Below are 13,260 nucleotides of genomic sequence, written 5' to 3'. Positions count from 1 at the left end.
ATCAGCGAGAAAGTCTGAAACAGCCAAACTTCATGACATTAACGCCATTCAGACAGTTTGGTTGCCTACAAGCATTTATGATTTGGAAGAGGGTTTCAGAAACACCCAGAGGAATCAGAAAGGCTCCCCAAAAGACTAATCTACCTACATAAAAAACGACATTGACATCTTCCAGATAAGACTCCTAACTGAACTGAAATGAATAATATGTTAATATTGGGAAATATGACATCAATGCAAGTCACGATATATGTGCCTATAATAATGAACCTGCATCACCATTGTTGATGAATGCAAAAACCACAATTGATGGGCAGAATGCAGAACACGGTCATACATTCACCCCAGTACAAAGATCTGGGCCTAAATCCATCTTTTTTTGCACTCCACACCACCCCAGTTCAGACATGGCCATATGCAAATCAGCCTTGACCCTGTGCCTCATGGGAACAGTCCAGCCCGAACTGCCAAGCCAGGTCTTTCCTGGACCGGAATCACCATTGTTGATGGCACACATATTGACCTCCCCCTCAACCATTGAGTCAGAAGTACATGGTCAGACAGGCCTGAAGCAACTGATGGACAGATCAACGGTGGGGTGACACTTAATTCTTAAACGAGCAAACAGGAACCCCAAATCAATCCCACAGATAGTCAGCGAAACCACAATGGTCTTTGGAGACTGGCCCCAATAAAACACGTTTGGCCCGAGGGGAAGGCATTCCCGAAACACTATAAAGTCAAATGCTGCACTAAGTTAGGAAGACTCCGCTAAACAGAACACAGCATGCACACTACACGCAGCGATTATGCGCTCTCCATGCAGGATACCTGGACATGTACCCACTGGCCCCACACTGTGGCCACACAAGGTCGAGACCCACCTGCGCTTCTTATCAAATGACCAGATATATGGCCTTGTAATTAGGCCCAGATTTCTGTATCCAAAGGAATGTACAAATTACCTTATGATGCTTCATGTAATGTATAAAATAACGGCTGAAACCAATGTGCTTTGAGACAGTCTTTTAGAGTCCGACTGTGGCCTGCTCTCGCGACAGCTGAATTCAATTAAATCGACTATTCCTGTTTTGCCAAGGCAAATTCACACTTAAGCAATAAATATACTACTCAAGGGGACCGACAACGAGCAGCACCAAACAATCTAAGTAGATACAATGTATTCATCATGTCTAAAAACGTACAAATATAAAAAAATTTAAAAAGTACATTCAAGGGTCATCATCTTAAAGAACAGAAAAATAAATGTTAATTAATGTTGCAGCAGCTTCTAGGCGGGCTTTGCTGCTTCGGAAATAAAACTATCACTAAATACACTAAGAATGTCACGCTCTTTACCCACGTCATGTCATACTGTTCATTGTAAAAGTAACACCACTGCAACCACGTGAGGGTTAGTGACAAGGTACAGACTATCTGCAAGCCAACTAGTCACATACTGAAACTAACATTTATTGATTTTATTTTATAAGATTTATTTATATTTATTCTTTTTTTCTCCTAGCGGATCTGCGGTGCCTGTGGTTTGTGGCCTATTTCTACGATTGGGGTGCAAACGACTCGCATTTAAGGTCCCGGATCGACTTTTCCCTCCTTCAGGACCCCCTGCAGCCTCATTAAACGCTCTGCAACCTGAATAAACTGAATTTAACCTCTGCGCCACATCATCTACAGATCCCGTTTACAAGTCGCACCCCGCTCGCCTGAGATCCTGAGGCAGAATTTCACCATCTTGCTTAAGTGGCAGTCATTTCCACCCGTCCCATAACCCCATCGCTGCTTCAGATTATCAGGGGGATTCATCCTCGCTGCTGTACAGAAGATCCTGCATTCTTTTTACACTTCACATGGCAGAAAGACAATACAAATGATAACTGCCAGCACTAACAGACGGGTCTTTAGTAAAAGTTAGGAATTGTATGTATGCTATAGTAAGCAAAATTGCCCAATCTGACTGTTTATGTTTTCATCAGATTTAAGTTTGTTAATGTTTGCTTAAAGCAGGGGTCTCCAAACCGGTCCTGGAGGGCCGGATCCATGCCAGATTTTTAAAATTACTACATGTATCTCAATGGGGATATCCCAAAAATCTGGCATGGATCCGGCCCTCCAGGACCGGTTTGGAGACCCCTGGCTTAAAGGCTTGTGCCAAACTGGCTGCCAAACGTTTCTTGGTTATGGAATTATGAAGCGCTCTGATAAGGTCATGGCCACGCTATATAAAACTCGGAGTAAATAAATAGTTTTGCATAAGAGCAGCATTTACTTAACCTTAGGGCAGTAAGTAAAAACACTGGTACAACTACAAAGTGTTATTATTCATTTCTTCATTTTTTGGGAGCTTCTTCCTGAAGCCCTTGTACGCTTATCTTTATTGTATAACAACAGATTTTTAAGTCTCTTGGTTACAGTCTCAAAGAATTTTGTTAGCCGACAGTTAAGCTGGATGTCAACATGGTTGAAGCAAAGCTTCCCTGCCTGCCTACAGGACCAGATGCAGTAATACCCGAAGAAGGGACGTTACAAGGTGCATCTTATATCCTTTAAGTTGGGACAATTGCAAATTACATGACTAATGTCCTTCCCGCATAAACGACAAGTCTGAATACCTCCTCAACTTTTTCATGGTGGAGATGGGGTTTAATCGCAATCACCCCCAAACGCAGCTTCAAGAAGTTTTCCTTTGTTCTTATTTTGACTCCTGCACTCAAGTAGGCTTGGGGTTTTGGGCCTTGCATAGTCACTGAGCTCTATCCAGATGTGTGCCTTTTTAGTAAGAATTGCTTTGTCTTCTAAAACAGATAACATGAATGTTGTTTTTTTCACTGCTTTTTTTTTTAAAGGAAAGATGATCTGTTGGAACGGCCCAGAGTTCAGACAGGCCCAGTAGCTCAATGGAGGCAAACAAGTAATCTTTGGCTGAGCATTTTTCTTGATGAAGTAAGGTGTTCCAGAGGTGGGAATTTAGAGATCCTGCCTCTGCACTTCGGATTTTATGCCAACTTTTAACATAAGCACTCCTTTCCACCTTTTCTCTTTGGACCTCAAATTCCAGCCGTATTTGGGCCGGGGGGGGGGACATATTTTCTTTGAGTGGGGTACTAGCACTGAGAGATTGTGGATACCTGAAGCTCACGACCTTCTAGTGCAGTCAGTAGTGCTGATCAACCCTGAGCCCTGCATCCTACCGTGCACCAACATCCATACCCAACTACCTCTCCCCCAACTACATTGAAATCACATCCTTCTCACCTAACAATGGCCTCACATGGCCCGCAGTGGACAGAAATGGTCCCAACTACAACCACATAAAACTTCTGCAATCTCTCCAAACATGCCACGAAAAACGACAAGCACAAACTCCTCAAACATCCAGAAACACTAATTACAGACATTTACTACAGCTCAAAGCATGGGGGCCTTATAACAGACATCTTCTACACCAAGAAACCTGCCAAATTGAGAAAACACGTCCGACAGCACCTACATGTAACTAACACAATCAACATCCCATTTGGATTCAAAATCACTATCTCTCCCATCTCAAGTGTTTGGCGGTGAACTGTTCAGATCTATAGAAACAAACATCCTAATGCAAGTCCCTGAACAGCACCTCTCAATCGTCGACGGCCACTTCCCCGCTCTCTGCACCTCCTTGTTATCAGTTCTCAAGCTCAATATACCTCCTACCCCACAGGACATATCCACACACTCCTAACCCCGCCCAACCTCACAAGCACCAACTACACCCAATACTTCCACCCCCTTCCTTAATCCCTATGAAACTATGATCACACCACAAGAATTATCTTCCCCCATCAAGACCCAGTTCCCCTCACCACCAAGGGATCCCCTCTTTTCTCTGCTAGGTCAATACTACCTATTAGCAGCTGGATTTGCTCATGAATAATTCTCCCGGGCATAAAGCCCTTTTGATCAAAATTGATCAGGTTAGATGTTAATTTGCCCAATCTACCTGCCAATATGCTCATAAAGATCTTATAATCCACATTTAGCAGGGAGATTGGGCGATAGGAGTCTGGCAATAGGGGAACCTTTCCAGGCTTTAGTAGCAACACTATCGTGGCCTCTTTCCAGGAGGTGGGAACCTTCCCTGTTAAACTGTATACTTTGTTGAATAACGTATGGAGTTTAGGTAAATGTTCTTCCACCAGTTCCTTATAAATTTCACTGGGCAGGGCATCTAGACCCGCTGCTTTCTTAGTTTTTGCCCTCTTTATATGTTCCTTAATCTCCTCCATGGAGATAAGTGAATCTAAAAAAACCCTAGCTGTTTCCGTAAGAGTTGGCAGAGTTTTACCCTCCAACCATGATCTTATTGCCACATTTGAGGTATTGATATCTTCCTTATACAGATTCGCAAAGCGAGACAGGAGACAATTTTGAATACTTACGGGCTTACTAGATATAGTTCATATGCTATCAATCTGCAATTTATTTATATTATTTTTGGCCCTATCAATCCTTGCCTTCCATGCCAATAGGGCGCCTGCTCTCTCCCCGTATTCAAAGATGTCCATGTTTCGAGCCCTCCACTGTGTCTTACACTTCTGATCTAGATAGGACCGCAGGTCTCATCTTGCTTCCTGAAGTTCCCCCTTGTGGTTCTACATGCCCCTTGCATTATCTTGGGAAGTATGCCCTCTTCTCTTCCAGAGAAGAAATTCTTCCTTCCAAAACCTGCAATTCCAGAGTCACGCTCATTTTTTGCACTCATCAAACTACATAGAGACCCCCTCAAATTAGCTTTATAAGTGTCCTAAACAACCTCTTCCGAGGCAGACCCTAGATTATTAAAAAAAACTCTAAAGTAGTATCTTTAGTTGCCTGGATTAATCCAGGGTCCATAAGTGCCGACCTATTTAAAGTCCATCTGATCTGTTGCAAACTCGTCTTTGTAGAAAATAAAAATACTAATGGCACATGGTCCGATAAATGACTTGGATAAACAGACATATTGACTATGTTCTCTACATTTCCTTTTTAACTAAGACAGTCAATTCTGGAAGCATGATTGTTCTTACAAAAAAAAAGTAAATCCATCCCTGTCCCCCATCTTAGCTCTCCATAGGTCGACTAAATTAATATTTATCAATACATTTTTCATGACTCTTCGGGCTCTCGGTGTACCTGTAGTCCGACTAGTGTTAGATCTATCTTTTTACAGGGTTGAGCAGGATGTTAAAATCTCCCCCTATAAGGAACGGTGGATCTCCCGTGATTAGCTTATCTTGCAGTTTTACTAGACAGGAAGGATCATCTGTATTAGGACCATAATGCGAAAGACACGTCAACTTCTCACCCTCAAAATCTAACAGTGCAATAATCCATCTGCCTGTTTGGTCAGTCTGCATGGACCTTATTATACAAGTACAACCCTTTTTTACCAGGATAGCAACTCCACGGGTACTCGATGTCTGTTGGGATTGACAAAAACATTGGAGCCATGGTATTTTTGAATAGACAGATTCAAGCTCTGCCTTATTCAAATGTGCCTCCTGCAGCAAGATTACTTGAGCAGGTGAAAGTATTAATCTTAGCCTTCTCGGACATCTCAGGCCATTCAAATTCCATGACAAATTGGATATTTCAGCCCCCTTCATTTTTATCTAAACTTTATATGATTTATACAAGGCTTATCTATAAGATAAGGGTGCTCTTTAACCAACCTAAGATCGTTGCACGAGGACAATTTTTTGTCTTTTTTACTGCCACCCAGTGCCCCCTTCCCCAAACCCGCCTTCCAACGTCCCACCACCCCCGTGACCCCCCTGCATCCCATCACCCTGAGGAACCCTCCCTTCCAATACGTTAATACCTATGTGACCTCGCCTCACAGTTGGCTCTGATTTATAAACAATTATTTTCTCACTGGATCAATAGAAATGTTCATGTTAATTGATCTCCCTTGTTTTTTATCCTGGATCTGGGCTATAAGTGTATCTGCCTCCTTAGTTGTCGAATCATATGCATATGATTATTCCACATGACGCGCAGTGTGGCTGGGAACCTTAATTGGGCCTTTGCCCCTAAGCTATTTAATTCTGTAAGTCTCTTCGCCAGCTTCCATTGCCTTTCTGCCGTTATTTGCGAAATATCGGACCTGATGGAAAAGGAGAATGCCGGTAACTCAGAGAAGGGAGATGGTATAATGCCTGCTTTTAACTCTGCTATTAGGATCTGTTCTTTCACTGAATAAGAGAGAAAGTTCACCAAGATTTTCCGTGGCTTCTGTCTTCCAGGGTTCCTTTTAAACGGATCTCTATGTATCCTCTGGAGTTCGCTTTTCAAGTCCAAGTTGTTGATAGCTTTATGTAATGTTTTTTCCAAAAGTGAAATTACAAAGCCCTTTAAATCTTCTCCCTCAATCGCCTCAGGTACGTTAAAAAATGTTAGGTTATTCTTGCATGAATGGTTCTCGAGCCTTTCCAGGTCATCTTTAAGTTCTTTATTCTGTATAGCTAACTTCTCCAGCTGGAAAGAAGTAGACTCCATTGCGCTCTTCATCTTGGGAATCTCTGCCTCGATTACCTCAGTTCTCGCAGTGATCTCCTCTAGTTTCTCAGCTAAAATTGGTGGTGGTGGCATTAGCCGCCGCTAAGGCATTTGACCGGGTCTGTTGGAAATATTTATGGGAGGTGTTAGAAAGTATAGGCATGGGTCCAATTTTCATCCAGATCTTAAACAAGCACTTACAATGCAATGGTTTTGCCTTTGTTAAAGTTAGAGCTATTGGCAATTTTTATTAGGTTTTTTTTTAACATAAATAAATGGCATTGTCATTTACAATAGCAACTTCAACCAATCATCTAACCCATCTGAACACCCAGCCACTGATCCATCCGCTCATCTATCTACGCATGCACTTGCCAATCTCTTCATTCACCCACCCAGCTGCCCACTTGTCCATTCTGGTACCCACTCATCTATCAAAGCAGGCGCCCGCCGACCTCATCATACATCCGCTCCCTCGTCCCTCCCTCCAGCTGCCCACTTACTCATCCATCCACTCATCCTTCCACCCGCTCATCCATCCTCTCACTCATCCATATGCTCATCCTCCCACCCACCCATCCGCCCGCTCATCCTTCCACCTACTCATCCATCCACTCATCCTTCCACCTACTCATCCATCCACTCATCCTTCCACCTACTCATCCATCCACTCATCCTTCCACCTACTCATCCATCCACTCATCCTTCCACCTACTCATCCATCTATCTACCCACTCATCCATCCGCTCATCCTTCCACCCACTCATCCATCCGCCCACTCATCCATCCGCCCACTCATCCATCCGCCCACTCATCCATCCGCCCACTCATCCATCCGCCCACTCATCCATCCGCCCACTCATCCATCCGCCCACTCATCCATCCGCCCACTCATCCATCCGCCCACTCATCCATCCGCCCACTCATCCATCCGCCCACTCATCCATCCGCCCACTCATCCATCCGCCCACTCATCCATCCGCCCACTCATCCAAGTTTACCAACAATCAGCTCTCAAGCCCCAAAAGTAAAGCACCAGGTAGTGTTGCGCTACAGGCGCACGTGCCTTGAAAGAACACACTGAACTTATGTCACCGTACAATTCTCACTACCACATATTCTTAGGAGATATAGCAAACGACAAAGGAGGAAAACGTGCATCTCTGGAACATTGGAAGCAAAATATGGGTGTTCTCTATTAAAACATGTGCAGATCCTTAGATTCCTGTGTTAAAACTGCAGGAGTCTACAAGAGGTGGAGTCAGCGCTTAATTTGTAAAAAAAAAAAGTCCTACCTGTTCCTGAGTAGCCAGCGGGCTGCTGTCTGGCGAGCAGCGCCCTGGGCTCAGCTGCCCGGTTCATTTTCCCATCATGTATTATTTGTGCGTCTGCGAAGAGCTGAGTGAAAAGCTGCTGGTGGGGAAACGTTGGGGGCGTGTTTATGAGGACATCGCCGGCCTCTCTCAGCCACTGACCACCGTGTCGCCAGCCCCCTGGGGATCTGGTAAACTAGTGAGGCACCAGCAGGGGCTCTCCAGCAGAGCCTTGCTGTGTGTTGAAGGGGTTAACTTGTGTGTGTGGTCCCGAGGTAGCCATACATTATATGCGCGTGCTGGTGTGAAAACAGTGCCGATCACCATAAACCCACCTTACCCACCCCAAGCACGGATGTACCAGCACGGGCTCTCCGCCCAAGCCTCCCTGTGTACTGAAGGGGTTAACTGCTACTCTAAGGGTCCCGTGATGCCGTCTTTTGTGTGACAAAAGTGATGAGAGCATGGTAGATCTTCGTGTTTCACTAAAGCCAATGGTGTCCACGAGAAGCATTTGGAGAATTGTCCACTTTGGATGGCAGAGCATCCTGGATTGGATTCTTCCACCTTCCGTGCTTGGCGTCATGCAAGCACCGACTTTTTCAGGAAATGTGGCTGACTGAAACACCTGCCAGTCATGCTTTCAAAGAACCATAAAGCCCAGAACATGTACAAGAGGCTTTGTCTTTTGAGGAAGAATAGCAGTGAGGGGTGAGGGACGTATTGTGTTTTTTAGGACAAGGTGCTCAAACCTAACAGCCAAATTAGCAAAATTGTAAAAACAGAGCCAACCTGCTCTGCACAATGAAAGGCCCTAGGAGCATCAGTTGTAATAGGCACTTGTTTAGGGGGTTGCTGAAGCCTCTCTATTGGAAAACAAACAGGCTCAGTGGCCGCCTTTGGCATATGCCAAAACCGGTTACAACTTTTAGCTGTATTAGAAGCTACTTCAAACTCCAGTGTGTCCCTTCATACAGTCAACGTAGGAAAACATGTTGACCAACTTCCAGCCTATTAAATTAGGGCAACCAACGGATGAGCTCTGGTAATAGAATAAAGAACAAAAAAAGGTTCAGACAGACTGATGCATGTGGAATAATCCAGCAGCTGCAGACATTATCAGCAGAGCTCCGCCACTGCTAAGGCAAATGTCAGTCAGTCAGTTTCAGGATTCAGTCTGATATGGATCCGACTCCAGCCCGGCGCTAACAACCTGCAGGCAAGGGGAGCGCGAGCTGCTTATGCGGCCTATTATGGAGTGCGGTGGGGGCAGAATACACATGAAAGTAGTGCAGTGGAGCAGGTGCGGCGCAGAAATGGATAATAGAGATGTGGTTTGGGCATAATAAATTATAGGCACGCAGTGGTCCGTAAAATGAGGCGGAATTAATGTGACTTATACAAACTACCCGACCATAGTTTATGAAGTCGCGCGAACCGCCTGGCGGAGCGAAGCACCTTATTATAGAATGCATGCTCTCTTGAAAAATAGAAAGCATTCAATTTTTTTTTCAATGCCATCTGTATGGATAGACCTTGAGCACTTTTCCTTATGTTTTGTAGTTCGCGTATTGTTTAAAATCCAACCCTGAAAGCTTTGCCAGGCACCTTTACAGCAAGAAACATTAATGAGTTCGAGAGCTCGAAAACAGCACCTCTGGAAAGCAGGCAGTCAGGGAAACTCGCCGGCTAAAATATGAACGCACACGGCTGGGGACTCTCAGTAAAACACATTTGCCTTGATACCGCGTTCTTTACCGCCGGTGCACTGACCATGAAAGTAAACTGCTTTCCGCGCCGGTTCAATTTGCTTTTAGGAACCTTCGCCGGAATCAAATTTCGAATCTTAAGGATTTTCTCTGGAGAACCACGCAGAAATAAATAGCCACGTTTCTAGCCTGCAATCGTCATCATTTCTGACAGGCAGAACAAGATGTCCGGAGCCGATATTGAGCGCGCGCGGCTTTGTGCGTGCTTAACAGAGCACCAGTGGTATTTAGCGGATGTGCGTAAGTGTAAGTGGAATGGATCATAGCCGCAAAGACCCTGCATTTATTATCGCTGCTCGGAAATATGAATGGAAGCTAATTATGTGCCAAAGACGCGTTTCCAAGGTGCATTTTATGCGGATAAGTAAAAAAAAAAGCAAGCAGACCGGCAACGTCCTCCGCATCTCCCGGGGTTCCCTCCAGGCCACGGGAGCCCCGCGGGCGCCGCCATACTGCTTGCCGTCTTCCTTCTTGTTGCGGGGGGCGGGCACTTCCGGCCGGCCGCGCTAGGATTGGCCGGCCGGCCAGTCACGGGGCGGGAAACGGGGGAAAAGAGACGCAGTAGTGCCGGCAATGCCGGACCAGACACGGGGGCGTTCCCGGCGTCCCGTGACGTCGGCAAAAGCCAAAGAATGTCGGGAACGCCCCCGTGTCTGGTCCGGCATTGACGGACAGGCCCCTCGTCCAATGGCAAGGCTCCGTTTACGGAGCCAGCCAATCAAGGACGAGGGACGAACAAAAGCCACACTACAGTTCTCAACAGGATTTCGCCTGCGCGGAAAAGCTGCGCAGAGCGCAGCTTCCGCTAGGCAAAACCTAAAAACTGTTATAATGGAGCTTCGGCAAAAATCTTAATAAATGTTTTTTTTTACCCCGAGCCTTAAAATACAGAGAGGGACTAGACATGGGTGTCCCCTGTCCCCTATGTTATTTAATATAAACATTGAGCCCTTGGTGCAGGCCATCAGGCAGAACAATACAATAAGGCCTTTTAAATCAGGAAATTATGAATGTAAAATGGCTTTATACGCAGATGACATCATAATCTACACCATAGATCCTGATATCTCTATCCCTCATCTAGAAAATCTACTGCTCGAGTTTGGCAAGATCTCTGGTTACATGGCAAACGCAGATAAGACCGAGATCATGTGTTGGAATTTGAAGAATAGCTATGGCCCCGAAACCAAGGAGTTTAGATACTTAGGGGTAAAAATAGTAAAAGATCTAAATAAAATTACCTTGATTAATCTAAAAAAGATTGAAAAGGATATAGAGTTTATTTTCGCTAAGTAGAAAAATCTCCCTCTGTCAATCTACGGGAGGGTCAACATAGTAAAAAGGTCAGTGTTGCCTAAACTGACTTTTCTTTTTAGTGCGCTCCCTCTCATTTTTACGCAAGATAGAATCAATAAGATTCAAGGAAAGATACGCAGTTTCATTTGCGAGCAAAAATGCGCCAGGTTATCTTTGAAAAATCTACGGAGGAAACTGTTGAAAGGTGGCTTGGCACTACCCGATATAAATCTATATTTATTGGCTCTTCAATTCAAAGGGATTAGGATGCTTTTATCTATACCGGCAGATACCTCATGGGGTAGATTACTAGGAGAACTAGTGCTAGCGGAAGGCAGAAGTGGGCAGGCGGGGTTTTTATATAAGTTCGGGACACCAAGATTTTTCAAGAAGGTACGCCTTAAGGTGCTAAAAGCGGCACTTCAGATATGGTATAAATTAAGACGTATCTGGGGTATAGGCTACTTTTCCCCATTTGCACCAATCTGGGATTCACTGGGTACCCCGTCCTGTCTGGGAGACTCTCTGGCAATTCCGATAAGAAGAGCAGAGTTAGAGAGGTGGTCGGACCTGGTAGACTCGGATGGAGTTCTCCCTTGGTAAGTACTTTTAGACAAGATTGGGTCCACATTTTCCCGATTTAAGTATTTTCAGTTAAGATCTTGGTTTGAGGCAGAGAGAGGAGAGGTGGAGGGCAAATGGGAGCTAGAGCAGCTATTTTAGAGAGAGTTTTGTTGAGGAAAAAAAGGAGGTATCATTTTGGTATAATAACCTTTTGGATGCAGTAGATCATGAAGTTCCCCCGCAGGTAGCTGCTTGAAATGCCACTCCACTTCTTCAAGATTCCGAAAGCTTGTTTGACCTCTCTGTAAAATGAATGTATAAATACATTAAGCCTGCTACACTAAAGAAAAACCAGTTCTATGTTCTAAACAGGTTTTGTTATACCCCGGAAAAGATCGCTAAATTCGCAGCCCATTCTACCTCAGTGCCAGCATGCCCGAGGTGCCACATCAACAAGGTGGATGATATGCACATGTTTTATTAGTGTGCAGAACTGGGCAGATACTGGAAAGAGGTGGGAGAATCCTTGACGGATATTTTCCAAATGCATATAGTGGTGGATCTCCCTCTGGTCAGTTTTGGCTTGAATAAGCAGGAAATATTACCTCTCTACAGCCCCAGATGGGTTTGCTCTTAATCTGGTGGTTTTGGCCAGAAGGGAGATCTTTATGAAATGGAAGGATTCTGAGCCCCCCAACCAGAGAAAGTTGGATTAAATCCGCTCTGCGTATGGCGAGTTTAGAATATGAAGAATAATCAACGTATATTTGGTCCCCCCTGACATCATGGGGACGACGCCTGCATATGATATATGGTTATGGTCTGGAAAGAGCGGAATGTAAGTCACATGATTACGCCCAGTCCTTGGGATAAAGAGGAAGGCCGTGGATGGCTAGACGGAAGTAGTAAGCCGGAGGGAACAAAAAAAACAACAACAAAATAAAAGACAGTTCCCCTGCAAATTCGGACCAAACAACCACACCTGAATCTTCAGTCCCTGAACAACCCTCATCCTAACTCACGAGGACCACCAGTCTTCCATACTCTCTGGCCTAGAGCCATCCACATCTCAACTGATCCCCATAATCACCCGTCTAGAACTCAAAATCAATACTATACTGGAAGAAATCGCCTCGCTACAAAAGGACATCAAGACCTGCCCCAACTCCCTTCTTAATCACACAACCAAGATAAGCACTGATCCTGCCACTCATATGCACTTTAACTCCTCACGCTCCACCACTTCGTACACTATCCCTTTCAATCAATATCACCTTAAACCCAGACGTACCATGACCGGAATGTCACAACTAGAAGTGGAAATGCTGAGCAACACCTACATCAACGCTCCCAACTAACCCTCCAACACCAACTGGTAGGATCCCTCGCTCGAATCACCCTTCTAGGCCACCAGCCCAGCTCACTCCCACCCAAGCTCACTCAATCTGAACCAAAAACACCTAAATGTTTTCAGACTGAAAGCTGGCTAATTGATCACTGATACCCCATTACTGGAGGGGGAGAGAGAGATAGATCATACGAGGAGCACAAGGCCATTCGGGCCCTTGGCTCATACATCCCAACTGGGTGTGTGTGTGTGTGGCTATTGGTGCACCATAATTCGAATGCCTAGTATCAAGTCAGACTAACATTTCGGAATAAAGCTCCTTTGTCTCAATACATAAGGCGGAAGGACATCTGCACATCCGACCTTGGTCGTGATGAGGCCGGCAAGTCTTTCTCCACTCCACCCCCCCCCCCCCTCCTCCCCCGAGACAGAT

At 45.1% G+C, this 13,260-nt stretch overlaps 1 protein-coding gene across 3 annotated transcripts in view; it reads right to left on the bottom strand.

Moving 5' to 3' along the window:
• Window positions 1–13,260, bottom strand: part of LOC147706660 (putative ATP-dependent RNA helicase DDX6) — a 233,233-nt gene that overhangs the window by 205,037 nt on the left and 14,936 nt on the right. The window contains exon 1 of one of the 3 annotated variants that reach the window (XM_086933167.1): window positions 11,688–11,707. The exons of the other annotated variants lie outside the window; for them this stretch is intronic. The gene's annotated coding sequence lies outside the window, so the exon portion shown is untranslated. Of the gene's footprint in view, window positions 1–11,687; window positions 11,708–13,260 lie in introns of those variants that run through there. 3 annotated transcript variants of the gene reach the window in all.

Source organism: Lissotriton vulgaris, chromosome 7, assembly GCF_964263255.1.
Source record: "Lissotriton vulgaris chromosome 7, aLisVul1.2, whole genome shotgun sequence".
In the NCBI taxonomy this organism is placed as follows: domain Eukaryota; kingdom Metazoa; phylum Chordata; class Amphibia; order Caudata; family Salamandridae; genus Lissotriton; species Lissotriton vulgaris.
The sequence above is the reverse complement of the archived record's forward strand: the minus strand, read 5'-3'. Positions and strand labels throughout refer to the sequence as shown.